The sequence below is a fragment of the Notamacropus eugenii genome, chromosome 3 (assembly GCF_028372415.1).
Source record: "Notamacropus eugenii isolate mMacEug1 chromosome 3, mMacEug1.pri_v2, whole genome shotgun sequence".
Classification (NCBI taxonomy): domain Eukaryota; kingdom Metazoa; phylum Chordata; class Mammalia; order Diprotodontia; family Macropodidae; genus Notamacropus; species Notamacropus eugenii.
Genome location: NC_092874.1, coordinates 420870386 through 420885089, shown reverse-complemented (window position 1 = coordinate 420885089; position 14704 = coordinate 420870386). Strand labels below are relative to the sequence as shown.

The following is a 14704-nucleotide window of genomic DNA, read 5'->3' as shown; positions in this document are numbered from 1 at the left end:
TGGAGCAGGTGTACAGTTAGAGAATTTCAGAGGGATTCTGCTAACCTATCTCCGACGAAAGTAAGAGGGGAAAACTCCCCCCCACTAAGCAACCCTGCATACTTCTTAAAAAGGAGAGCTGCCAGTTTGAGAACGTGGCCAGAAACCGGCACAGAAATAGAAGAAAGGCTTGTTGCTGTGTGGAAATTGACTCACTTAAGTAGTGAACATATTGAGCCACGTTCCCTTTCTTGGAACGGATTGAGGTTGTAAGCTTCCTAGCTAAATCTGATAAGGCCTGCGCACAGATTGAGGTTAGGGCTGGCTTGGAAGTTGGATCCCTGTTTGGACACCTGCCCATTTGTTGATGGAGTGTGTTCTCTAAAGTGGGCAGGAGCCAGAACGCGGTGGGGATGGAGTGGCTGAATTAACTTTGTTCTCGGCATCAGTCATTTCAGATGAAGCAATAGTTAACATCTAAACTCAAACAGGATGGGAAAGGAGGGGCACCCTAACTCTTACTGTATTCTGAACGGTAAAGCCCTTGGGGAAGATTGTGGAAACTTTCCTTCTTTTTGCGAGGGTCTGAGTTCGTTCTGCAAAGGACTAGTTTTTCCCCTCCTTTCTCCCTCATAAAATAATAATATTTTTGTATTTTGAGAGCAAATCTTAGTTCTCATAAAAAGACTAGTCCATCTGGTTTAAACCAGGCAGGTTGCCATAAAAGTTTCTCCCACAAAGCTCTGACAATATGCTCCTACTTCGTTCTTATCAAAGACTTCCCTGTTTTGTTTTGTTTTGGGTAGAAAAATGCCTTCCTGGTGTATTTTTTTTAATCTGTGTGTGTGTGTGTGTGTGTGCGCGCGCGTGCGCACGCACGCCTGAGTGCATGCTTAGTGTTGTCTGGTTGTTTAAGATTTGAAAACCTAGAAAGCTTATAGCTTCAGTGAATTTACAGGTGACTTTAACCAAGAAGAAAAAGGAGACGCAATTGTTTACATGAAACTTTATTGTATGTATGTGTTAATGCATCCATGCATATGTTGCATTTTAGGCCTTGGGTGAATTAATCTAGCATTATTTTTACTTTGAGTCTACCCATTAGCTCCTTCCAAGGGAAGTTATACCACTACTACCACAGTCTTTCTTATCAGGAATACAGTACTTTTGCAAAGTATTTTTATTGGTGGGAAATACACCAGAGCCGTCTCTGAAAGGAATGATAGAACTAGCTCTAGGGCAAAGCAGTACAATGATAGTACCCTCCAAATAAGAAAGGCTGGCAAACAAAACCCAACATCTGGTTCTTTGGGAACTTCTGGAAGATTGAATTTTTGGCCCTATCCTGGATGATGGTGGATTGTTGTGTTGACAGCTTGTAATTGATGGTAATACAAACTCCTCAGCTTGGCATTTAAAGTCCTTCACAATCTGGCTCCTCTTTACCTTTCCAGACTTATTTTCTATCACTCCCCTTCATGTACTCTGTGTTCCAGCCAAACTGCACAGCTAATTGTTGACTCCTGTCTTCTGACCCTAGGCCTTAGTGTTGCCTGCCCTTAGAGTCTAGAATGCGCCTCTCTCCTCATTCTTAGAATTTCTAGCTTCCTTTAAGACTCTGCTCAGGTGCTGGGTCATAATGGAAGCCTTTCTAGATTTCCCCTTAGAGGATGTTGATCTTTGTTTTCCTGAAGTGTTCTCATAGACACATATCTGCTTCCATATTGTGTCCCTTAGTAGAATGGAAGACCTTTGAGGTTAGGGACTTAAAAACAGTGTAAAGTAACAGTCTTTATCCTGGAATCCCCAGTACCTAGTGGCATATTTTGCAAATAGTAGGGGTTTAATTGGATCCTAGGTTTTATAGCTGGCAGAGATCTCAGAGACCAAGTAGTCCAACACCCTCATTTTACTTAAGAAGCAACTGAGGCAAACAGAGATTGAGTGACTTGTCCAAGGTCATACAGCTAGCAATTGTTCAAGGCCAGATTTAAACTTGAGCCTTCTTGACTCCAGGCAAGTAATGTAGATAAATACTTTTGGAATTCTTATGGGATTTATTTATAGTCTTATACTTGAGGTTTTGTATAGATATATACACAATATACACATAAATTATATGTTATATGTACTACATACTATATACGATATATTATATACACATATTTCATATATGGGTATGTATTGCAAATGTGTACATGCATGTAAAAATAGATCTTAGGCTGGGTATAATTTTCTCCATCTCTTTCTCCACCCAAAATCTTACATGATTTTTAATGGAAATCAATCATTTAAATCCAATGTATTAGTTACTGTTAATATGCTGGTTACAGGAAAAGAGCCCTGGTCATAAAATAGGGGTAAGAAATAAGGGAGGGGGACGATAAAATTGCTTGTACTTGCTATAGGTGAAAGCAGTGAGTGGTAACATAGAGTTTTTCAAATTAATTTGCTTTCAGTTTTGTACAGTCACTTCCTGAAGTTGTAAATTTTCTCCCACTCCCTCTCACCTCCCTCCCTGAAATGGCATGCAATCTTATATGGGTTCTACACATACATTCTTATTAGACACATTTTCACATTAGTCATAGTAGTGTAGAGTTTTGAGGAAGATTCTGTTCTCTTTCCATGAAGCCCAAGTCTAATGGGATCTCTAACCAAGGTTGGGTAATTGGGGATTAGACCCAGAGTAAGGAAATTTAGAGGAGCTTGCTGGTAGTACTTTCTACCCTTGACTAAAGAACTTAGTTAGCAAGCATGATTAAAATAGAAATGAATGAATGAATGAATGAAAACACATTTTTATGTTCTTACTATGCCATGCTAATAGGGATAAAGTTATCCAAATGATATCCCCTACTAGCTACCCCTTTCTCCAACAAATGTTTCCCTGTTCTAATCCCAACTCATTTCCCCTCCTCATGCCCTTTCTAGCATCAGACTTGCGGTATCCAAGTATCTACCCCCTCAACTGAATTAAGGGTGTTTTGTGGGGTGTCATTTTCCTCTGGTACAAAAACTTGCTAGTTATAGCTCTGGAGAAGTTCATTCACCAACAAGGCACAAGGATGCCCAAGATTTAAAAACTAATGCTGAAGCACACACAGACACGAAATGTATGTCGTATGGACCTGGAGCCAGTAGACTTGGGGTGGGACTCCTGCTCATGTAGAATGGCAACCACCAGCTCCTGGGAACCTCACCCCATTGGTTTGTCCTTTCTGGAGGCTAGAGCAGGTTGGTGACAATAGTATTACAACCTGAGGACTGAGTATTATTACAGAAGTGACCTCTCTCCTCCCAGCGAACTCTTAAGCTGCTTAGGAGTTTGGTAAGAAGACGCTGAAGGTCTAACTGTCCGCTTCCTTTGTTCCTGTCCCCCTGCCTCCGTAGCCCCTCTGGGCCTTGGCCACAATTCTTCCCTGAGTGTGTACCCAACTGCCTCCTACATTTTAACTGACAGTGAAATCTAGATCTCACAGGGTGGGGATTTTGGAGCTCCCGTAAAAATGACACCTTGGGGTAGGATGTGTTTGCTTATCAGATAATTAGGGACGATTCAGCCCCTAATGTGGGCTTTTATCAGTGAGTAGAGATTTGGGGAAAACTGTTATTAAATCCCTACTGTGTGCTAGGTAATGTGCTGGGCTGTAGGAGAGATATCCCCATGAAGCTTATCATAATCTAGGAGGTGAGCCAGGACATATAGACACACACACAGACACACACAGATACAAACAGATTGAATAACACAATAACAGATTGAATATAGGGGCCAAGAGAGATCTGAGGAGAAAAATAACATTTCTGTCTGGGGGAACAGGGAAGGCTTTGTGGATAAGGTAATACCTTGTCAGCAGGTGGACAGTGCACAGAGTGAATGCCTATGAAGGTCAGAAATTCAAATGTGGCCTCATATGCTAGCTGTATGACCCTGGACAAGTCATTCAACCTCTGTTTGCCCCTGTTTCCTCATCTGTAAAATGGGGATAATAATATTATCCACCCCACCAATCCCCGGGGTTGTTGTGAGGATCAAATAAGATAATAATTTTTAAAAAAAACAACTTAACACAGTACCTGGCATATAATAGGTGATAAATACATACATATATACATACATAGGGGCAGCTAAGTGTTGCAGTGGATAGAGCACCAGTCCAGGAGTCAGGAAGACCTGAGTTCAAATCTTACCTCAGACATTTGACACTCACTAACTGTGACCTTGGGCAAGTCATTTAACCCCAATTGCCTCATCCTGGGTCATCTCCAGTCACCTGATGAATATCTGATCACTGGATTCAGATGGCTCTGGAGGAGAAGTAAGGCTGGTGACCCGCACAGCCCTCCCTCACTCAAAACAAAGTCAAGTGCAAGTTATGTCATCATTTCCCTCTTTGAAAAAGGAGAACAAACACAAGCTTTAGTGGTCTCATCTCAGTTTTCCAGTGTGTGTTTGAGGGAGCCTCCCACAGCACTGAACCTTGGAGCTCTGACCGATAGCAGAACAACCATGTAGAATAATCTCGTTTGATTGTGTCTACCATATCCCACACCTTCCTGAAAAGATGGAGGTAGACTTTGTGGCCATCTGGTATCTGGGCCCAAGATTGCTCATTATAGGTACTTGGGAGTTTCTCTCCCTTTCCGTGCTTTTTGCATTTACATTATTGTAGTCCCTGCAGAATGCTTTCTGGCCTGGAGTTTAGGAGCTTCAACAGCTATTTCCCTTACAAAGGTCGTTTCAATAACACTTGAAAAAAATGCTTGTTGATAACTTTTTTAAAAAAGTATATTTGTGAAGCCTCACTTGTATACATCTGTTGGCATTTTAGTTTCATCTATTGGACTGTGAGTTCCTGTTTTTGTTTTTAGTTTTGGTTTTCTTTGTATCCTTAGCTGTTAGTACAGTGCCTGGCACTTTGCTTAATAAATGCTTGATGCTAATTTGTTAACCGAAAGTAGAAATCTCTGGGTGAGGCTGCTTTGCATGTCCTGGAGGATTAGTAGAGCAAACGTCATACTGAGCCGGAGACCAGGTTCTAGTTCAAATTCTGCCACTCATGCATTACATGCACCCTTACCTCCCATGAGTTCCAGTTTCCTGAATTATGAAATGAAGGGGTCAGCTCTGAAATCCTTGCCGGTTCTCTGATTCTGTGAATTAAATCAAGAGTTCTCTTTAGCCTAGGAATGGGTTTTTAAACATCAGGTTTGCTATGAACAACTGACCCAGGAGGAGGAAGAGGAGAGGAATTTGAGAATCAGTATACGTTTCCCTAAAGCCTGGAATAGTTGGGGACAGGGATGCTTAAAATTAGAAGTAAAGAAACTTCACGAATTTTTTCCTCCCCCCCAACATATCTCCACATCCTGCCACTCTTTTGCCAGATGTTTCACAGGGCACTTAAATCTGATTTATGCCCAGATCCTGCCCAGGCCCACAGTCTTCTGGTGTCATCCCATCCGGCCCCTCTCACTCTCATGTGCCCATTTTGGAATCTGAGCAATGGACAATGAAGAAACTTTTTAATAGGGTTATTCTCCTTTTAAAACCTTTATGGGAATCTTACTGGGGGAAGGGGCACTATCTTCTGCCAAACAGCAATGAGCTGTGATCCCTATGGAAGCATGAAGTCAGGTCTAAAGTAAATGAAAGAGATAGAAAATAGAGTAAGGGCCACATCAGGAGCTGGTTAACGTGGCTGTGGCTTGCCCTTAACCTCTGGGCCGCCCAGCTCAAAAAGTGTGGCGTGTCAAGGGGTTGGATGGATGGGGTAGCGTCAATATCTCCCAGCTTGAGAGGCAAAACCCTTAATACTGGAGTCCAGAGGCTTCAGATGAAATCTTGTCTTAACTGACTGTGTGATCATGGGCAAATTCCACAATCTCTCAGAGCCTCAGTTGCCTCATCTCTAAAATGGGTATAATAATACTTGCACTTGATACCTCATTGGCTTGTTATGAGAAAAACACTTTGAAGACCTTAAAACACTTGTATGAATTGTTATGATTTGCTGTTGGAATTTGGGATTTTAAACATGGAAGGAACAGTGTCAGCCATAAAGTCCTAGAAATGTTCTTGTTTTACATAGAATACTGAAGTTCAGAGAAGGAGAAAGACATACAGGGAGTTAGTGATGGAGTTAGAGATAGAACCCAGGTCTCCTAGCTTCCAGACTGGTTTTCTTCCCATCTTCAACATCTTGCCAGAGTAGGATAATCCCAAATGATTCTTGAGCATGTCTGTTGCCCAGATGTATCTCCAGTTTTATGTACCTTTGACCCTTAATAGACTTGGATTAGAGTAGCGGTGCTGAAAGTGTGGTTCTTTGGACCTAGAGACTGGTTTTTCATGCTAGTAAGATGTACCATACATTGCCCGTACTTTTGTTTCTGGCTTGCATCATTTCATCATTTACTTGAGATAGCCCTGGTAGATAGTTCCTCTCATTAAGAGCCATACTTTTTTCTTTTCCTTTGGAAGCTGTTTTTACTTTGTATTTTTTTTTTTTAGATTCAAGAATCAAGTGAAAGCAGACAAGGGGAGAAGGGCAGTAGCTATGTGTCTCAGCCTTGCTCTGTGTGTTTATTTTATGATGTCCTTGGTGGAAGGAGCCCTTGGTGAAGGATTTCCTCCACCAATAGAGATCAGCAACTCCTCTGAAATTTAGTCTGAGTTTCTTAGGGCTCTCCTGAGACTTTCAGTGACTTGCCCAGATTCATGCAATCTTTGAGAAGCCTTCAGACTTTCATCTCAAAGTTCGAACCAGGGCTTCACTATTTGTCCTTATCTAACCTACTTCCCCCAGTTATCCTAGCACAAAAAAGGGAGAAAACGAGACATTTTTGTCAGTTCCACAAAGGTGATGAGTACATCTTTTCCTTCCTTGTTCATTTATTGATCTGCACTTGGGAGCACCCATGCATTCATTTAAAAAAAATTTATTTCATACACAGTTTGTGCAAAGTACTATGCTAGGTGTTGAGAAGGGTAGAAAAAGAATAAAATATGATGGCCAAATTGTGAGATTACTGCCTTGTAGGAGAGAAAAACAATATATACATATGTACACATACATACACGTACACACATATATACATACATACATGTATGTATGTATGTATATACATTATATATTATATATGTATACACATGTATAAGTAACCATATATATGTAACTGTAATAATGATAACTGATATTTAAGTGGTGCTTTACATTCTGAGTTTCGTATTTCTTCTGTTGTGCTTCACATCAACTCTGTTGTATAGAATTATGCTCATTTTTCAGATTAGGGAAACTGTGGTCCAGAAATGTTAACTGCAACTTGTAAGTAAGTGTATTTTTGTGTTCAAACCCAAGTCTTTCTGACTCCCATGTCCAGCACGCTATCATTTTGCCAGTGTCACAAAAGAGGTACAAAGTATGTATTTAGAGGAGGAAAAAAAAATCACATCTGAATGAGGTAATCAGAGAGTTTGAGTTTGGCTTTTAATTTTGGCTTTGAAGGATCAAATATTGATAGAGATTGAGATTGGAGCTGAGCAAAGGGCATTCCAAGTAGAGGAAACGATGTCAGCAAAGGAGATGAGGACATTAGGGGAAGTTGGGGAATGTCAAGCAAGAAAGTTTGGGCTGGAGTGTAGAGTACATGAAGAGGAATTGTAGAACATAAGGTAGCAAGATACATTGGGGTCTAACTGGGAAGAACCTTAGGCATTTGGACTTGACTCTGTGGACCATTAGGAGCCATTGAAGGCTTTTGAGCAGAGATGCTACATGATCAAGACTGTGCTATAGAGAGTAGCAAGTAGTCACTTAATATAATGACTGGTATGGTGCCTTGATGCCATATCCCAGAAGTCTCCACTAAATCTCCTTACTCAAGGCCAGGTTCTGGGACCAATGCTAGGGGGAAATATAAAGATAAATGGATGGAAGCTAAGATAACTCAGCATCTTTGGTCTTGTCTAATTTTGTGCCCTTTCTGCTGTAACTGGACCCTTCTTTGCAATCGAGTCGTAGACTTGGACCCCAGTTCTCCCAACGTAGGTCCCATCTCCTGTGTTGGTTCCCTTATCACTTCTCTAGTTACTCACAAATGGGGCTCTTTCTTACTTTCTTTCCAATATGGGGACTAGCATCCTGCCCCACTAGCCCTACTTTCCTGAGTTTATCCAGAAGAAAGCATTCCAGTTACCTGGTGGAAATGCCACCCTCACTCCCAACTCTGATAATGACACCTGCCTGTTTCTTGCTACCAGACTCTCTGGATATTATGTCCCTCCATTTTGCTAGGTTATCCATTAGATTACCAGACCTCTCAGACATCTACTGCTTCGTTATTTGAAGTCTTATCTGCTGCCATCCCTATACCTTCATACGTTGCCTACATTTACAAAATAATATACTTTATACATGCCTGCTACAATGCCCACTTGTTGCCTAGTGCAGAACTTCCTTGATGTTAGCCATTTACCACTATGATACATCTCATGTCATCTGATCTTTAGTCCCAGCCCATCCTTAGGTTGGCAGAAAACTCTTGCTACCAGACTCTATTAGCTTTTTAAAAATTGAATGTGTGTATTTTTCAGTTGGCAGAAATCAACTTCCTTCCCAACCCACTTCCTACCTTGGGGGGAGCAGGGGAGCAGAAGGGAGGAAAAACAAATCAGAGAAAATTAACTTCTAATTTAATTTTTTTGTCTTATGTTTTCTCATTGGCAAAGGGAAAGAGTTAGACTAAATATTCTTTAGGCTCAAAAATCCCAAGACTGTAAGATTAATCTGACTGGGGAATTTAAAATGGGTTGAGAGGGAGAAACTAGAGATGATGAGACACCTTAAGAGGTCTTGTAATAGGTAAGAGAAGTGGTAGGAAAAGCTTGAGCTAATTAGATAAAGGCAACTTGAATAGTAAGAAAAGATGAATTGAAGAGTTACTTCATAGGTCTAATCTACTGGACAAGGCAACTAATTAGAGAGGGGGTGAGGAGGGAAATAGAGAGGCGGAGGAAAGAGAGAGAGGGGAAAGGGGAGAGGGAGAAAAGGGAGGGAGGGAGGAAGACAGAGGGAGACAGAGACAGAGACAGAGAGAGAAATTAAGGATGACTTTGACATCTACCATTCTCCTAGATAACCAGCTTCAACACAGAAAAAGAGAAGAGGCCATTTGGGGATTAAAGATGTGAAACTTAGTTTTAGACAGATTGAGTTTGTAATACAAGCAGGATATATACAGAAAAAAAGATGTCTGATGGACAAACACCTGGAAACACAGAACAGTAAATTGCTCTAACTGGAGACTAAGAATTGAGAGTTAATCATGCCTCCCAATTGATTAGTTTATACTGTAGGAATGGTATGGTTTCTGAGGAAGAAGGTAGAGGATAGATGTGTCTTGAGTGAAAAAAATATCTACATTAAGAGAGCTAGAAATGAGGTAAAGGTAGTCAGTTAAAAAGCTAAAGAGAGAGGTGGAAGTTGAATCCTGTTCCAAGGGGTGGTAAGGCATGGAAACAGTGTTTGCAGCAGCATGCTGTTTTGAGAATTTGGCTTGGGTTGAGGGCAGAGTTTTCATTTTGTTTTCTGTGATCGAGTAGTCAGGAAGACTCATCTTTGAGAGTTCAAATTTGGCCTCAGACACTTAGAGCTGTGTGACCTTGGGCAAGTCATGTAATCTGTTGATCTCAATTTCCTCATCTGTCAAATGACCTGGAGAAAGAAATGACAAATCACTCCAGTATCTTTGCCAAGAAAACCCCAAAAGGGGTTATGAAGAGTTGGACATGACTGAAAAAACTGAACAACCACAAAGTGTTAAGCGCTGTGATAGGTTTCAGGAATGCAGAGATCACAGAAACAGTCCCTGTAGGCATACAGGAAGAAGTTAGTGAAAAGGGAGAGAATGATGATATTAGGGAGAAAAATGAACTGACATTATAAGTTGAGGGTGAAGGTGGGGTACAGCAAAGAGCACCAGGGGAAAGGAGGAGGCACATTTTCCTCTCAAGGACTAGCGGGAAGCGAGAGAAGATAAGTGATCCTGCAGATTCACTATTAGGTGGCACATCTCTGCTTTATTTGCAGAGGTGAGGGCATGGAATATGACATCTCTTGACAGACATGGTGGATGACTTGCTCCCCCCACTTTTAATTCTTTGTTACAAGAGATGACTCACAGGATAGGGGTGAGGGAGCAGGATATATTTGGAAATGAAGGTAATGTGAAAACAAACAATGTCAATACATTTTTAAAAAATTATGTGAAGAGGGAAGTTGAAAGAGTTGACGATTATGTCATCTGTGAGGGTGAGGATACTCTTGGGGTTGGGAAATTTAAGAGATTAAAAAGACCTACTGTGATTGGAGGAGTGTATGAGGGGTGATTAATAGGCTGTCATTAAAAAGAGACCAATAAAGACATAAATTAAGGGGATTGCAGAATGACAGAGAATGGTAAATTGGAGAAAGAAAACATGAATAGCAGGGTCAGTCATCGTCAGTCAACTTTCTCTAATTTAGAGGTTGATTTGACCCAATGTTGGGTCCAGTAGCACAGGGAAAGGTCAGAGAATAGAGGACTTTAAGATTCAAGTGAGGGTGTTATTGAAATGATGGAGGGTGAATGTGTTGGGAGGCAGAATTAGCTAAAAAATTAGGCGGATTGGCTGTGAGGATAGCAAGGGGTCCACGGGGCTGAGGATGAATTTTGGGTCTTTGGTGTGGTAAGTAGAACATAGGATTTAGAGTCAGACCTGGTTTTAAATCCTAGGCAGCTATGAGACCCAAGTTAAAATCTTTCTTCAGACATTTATTATCCTTGGACCCTGGGCCAGTCATTGAATCTCTGCCTGCTTCAATTTCCTCCTCTGTAAAATGGGGATAATAGTGGCATCTACCTTCCAGGGTTATGATAGTAAAATGAGATAAGGTATCCCCTCGAAAACATTAAACTTAGCTATTCTGACTGCCATTTTCCAATTGTTTGACCTTGGCTAAGTCATAACCCCTCTGAACCTCATTTTCCTCATCAGTAAAAATAAGGAGGTTGGTGGAGACCTCTAAGTTCCCTTGTTGTACCATCTTATGATTCTCTAGTTAAATAATGAGAGAGGGAGTCAGAGATTTGTAGGGTAAGGAGGTCAGGATAAGGTCAATTAGACCTTGGTTTTAAGACAAAATAAAATATTCTTTAAGAACAGATAGAGAAACTACCCCAATTTTATTTTACAAACTGATTGTTAAGAAAGACTTTCACAATCCATTAACGTCATTATCAAATAATTACTCCAGGTTTTTGAAGTCCACCGTTTCTAAACCTTGTTGATAAAGGCGATCTATTATTGGAAGCCAGTAAATGCAGAAATTTACAGTGGCTGGTCAGGGGATATAGCAAGAATTTATTTGAACTGCCTATTAAATGCTTTGAATTCCTGGAGCAAAGACATTATAACAATACCTGGTGTTTTCCATTAATAGCTTGCCGTGTTATGGGAAGGTGGGGCACATTTTATATCCTTTTAAATTTCTGAAGGAGATATATCACAGCTCCATAGCAAGCCTATGGAGCAGTAACTCTTCTGTAATGGAGGTCCTGAGTGAAACGCAGAAAATAGCTTGTTTGATGCCAAGTAATTTTCTACTACTTGAAATAGAGTTAAATCTAATATATCACTAAGTTTGGGACTAAAGATATCCGGGCCCTGGGAAGCTGTGCTTAAATTCAGAGTATCCAGCTCAGCCTTAGAAGGTTATACATCCATGGGAAGTGGGGAGTGGAGTGGAGAGGGTGAGCCTGGTCTAACTTAGGATAGGACCAGATCTACCCATCTCTTTGGAAATGTGACTTACATACTTAAGCAAAGCACCCTAAATCAACTGTCACTACACCCACCACATTAGATTTAGAGCTGAAAGAGACTTTAGCAATCATTTAGTCTAAAGCCTTCATTTTACAGGTGAGGAACCTGAGACTCTGATGGGTTAAATTAACAAGGACGCACAGGTCATATCAGAATTAGGGTCTGAATTCAACTCCTCTGACTCTGAATCTAGCGATGTCTCATTTCCAGAAAATAAGACACACCCACCCCCTGTACACATATTCCAAACCATCCAAATCTATCCTGATGCAAAGATTATACTATTGTAACCTTGTCTATTTCAAGAGTCAATTTAACAGACATTTTAAAGAAATATGTCAATTAGGTGCAAGGCACTGTGGGAAGATATAATAATAAATAAAAAAAGGAGTTGAAGAAGGCAGGATGTCGTTCCTGAAGATGATTATAACCCAGCCGGGAAGATGAGACGTATATACCAGCTGTGTATCTCTCATGGGTTCTTCTCATTCAGCTTTTTCCTACCAAGTGTTATATGAAGTCTTTAGAAGAAAAGATGGTTTCCGACTAAAATAAGAGTAGGAGAGTTCTTTGTATCTCCATCACCTAGAATAGTTCCTGGCATTTTACATAAACACCTGCTGCATGAATCACAGGTCATACTACAAACTACATCAAATATTAGACCTCAAAGGCATTGTAGTATACTGGGAAGAAAGAAGACAGAAATGGTTGTTGTTTAATCATTCAGTTGTGTCAGACTCTCTGTGACCCCATTTGGGGTTTTCTTGGCAGAGATACTGGAGAGGTTTGCCCTTTCCTTCTCCAGCTCGTTTTACAGATGGGGAAACTGAGGCATACCTGTTAAGTGACTTGCCAAGGGTCACACAGCTAGTAAGTGTCTGAGGCTGAACTTGAACTCAGGTCTTCCTGACTCTAGGCCCAGGGCTTTTATCCACTGTGCCACACAGCTGCCTTTGAATACAGAGGACCTGGGTTCAAATCCTAGCTCTTCCACTTACCCCCTGTGTATAACTTTGAGTAAGTAACTGCTGCTTTCTTGGTTGGCCTCAGTGTCCTCATGTGTAAAAAGGAGCACCTGGGACTAGGTGCTCTCCAAGATCCTTTCCAGCATTAGATCTGGGTGTCATGACCTCAAATGCCTTCTACTCTAACCCATACTTGAGCAGTAATCACTTCTACTATATTCCCAACAAATAGAAGTGTCTGCTAAGGTTTTTGGAAATGGGGAGCTCACTACTTTAAAATGAATCCTGTTTCACTTTTGACAGCTCTAACTGTTAGAAATTTCTGTTTCTCCTCAATTTGGGCTCCAATTAGCTTCCTGCTACTTCCCAAATGGATTCATTAAAATTGGGGTGGGGAACCTGCCATAGGTTCCCCACCCCTGAAATAGATCTTGAAGGTTCTGAAAGAGGTGTTCCTTCTAAATGCCTAATTTAGTAACAAGGAAACTAATAGAGACTTTTGGGACAGCCTCTATATTAAAATATACTAGAGACAAAATTTTAGAACAGGAATTGCCTGAATTTATTGCGGTTCTCGAATAATCTGGAGAGGAATTTTAAAGATAAATCCAATCAGAGATGTGGGGTCTTGAAGTTGCATTGCCTGGTAAAAAGACCACAGGTTGGGGCTTCACGAAGGTAGCAGTCCTAGGATCACAGAGTTGGAGGTAAAGGAGCTTTGAAACCATCTACTCCAAACCATGTTACAGAGGAAACAGAGGGAGAGAAGGAGAGAGAGACAGAAACAGAGAAGGAGAGAGACAGAGGAGAGAAAAGAGAAAGGAGAGAGGGAAGATGGAGAGAGAAAGCAAGAAAGGAGAGAGAGAGAAGAGAGGAGAGAGACAGAGACAGAGAGACACAGAGAGAGAGACAGAGAGAGAAGAGAGGAGAGAGAAGAAAGGGGAGGGAGGGGAGAGAGAGAGAGAGAGAGAGAGAGAGAGAGAGAGAGAGAGAGAGAGAGAGAGAGAGAGAGAGAGAGAGGAGTGAGAAGAGAGAAAAGGAAAAAAAGTTAAAAGTTTGAATAATGTTTGGATAAAATCATTTTGCCTTTCGTGGCCACACTATTTCCCCTGGATAATGAAAACTAAACAAATGAAAAATACTAAGTTTTACCTGAAGGAATGCTCACTGATCTAGCTACATCTTTCAGGGGCTTCTTGCCCATCTGTCTGCCACTTAGATTCTGGAAATGCTAGGAAGGTACTTCAGGGTCTTCCCCGCAGTCTGACTCCTTTGTCCCTCTTTTTTATGGTCACTGTGATGTGTGAGCAGTGGTTATACCTACCTTTCACTTGCCAAGAAAATTTCATTCATCAGGGCAGGACCTGCAAAGGAAAATGCATTTTCGTCCAGGTGAAAGGTATATGGTCATTGCTTGTATGTCACAGCAAACAGATAGGCTTCTCCCCCCTCCCGATGTGCCATTGGGGCTGAAGGTGATGGTGACCCCCAGAGTCATCCAGCAGCTTCACTGCCAACTGCCCTGCTGCATTGTACTGAGCAGCACCACTGGGCAGGAAAGGGAAGGAAATATACATTTATATGGTGCCTACCATGTGCCAGGTAGTGTACTAAGTACTTTTTACAAATATTATCTCACAACAGCTCTCTGAAATAGGTGCTGTTATTATCCTGATTTTATAGGAAACTCAGGAAAACAGACATTAAGTGACTTGCCCAGGGTCACAAACCAAGTGTCTGAGGCTGGACTTGAATTCAGGACTTCCTGACCCCATACCCAGCACTATATCCACTGCTGAGATTACATGAGGAATGAAGAACTGATCTTTGTAGAAATTTAAAAAAAAAAATTCAAATAATTTCTTGTAGTTCTTCTGGAATTATTCAG

At 41.1% G+C, this 14704-nt stretch overlaps 1 protein-coding gene across 1 annotated transcript in view; it reads left to right on the top strand.

The window, feature by feature from the left end:
- VOPP1 (VOPP1 WW domain binding protein) overlaps nucleotides 1-14704 on the top strand; it is a 190851-nt gene that overhangs the window by 1206 nt on the left and 174941 nt on the right. The gene's annotated exons all lie outside the window — the stretch shown is intronic.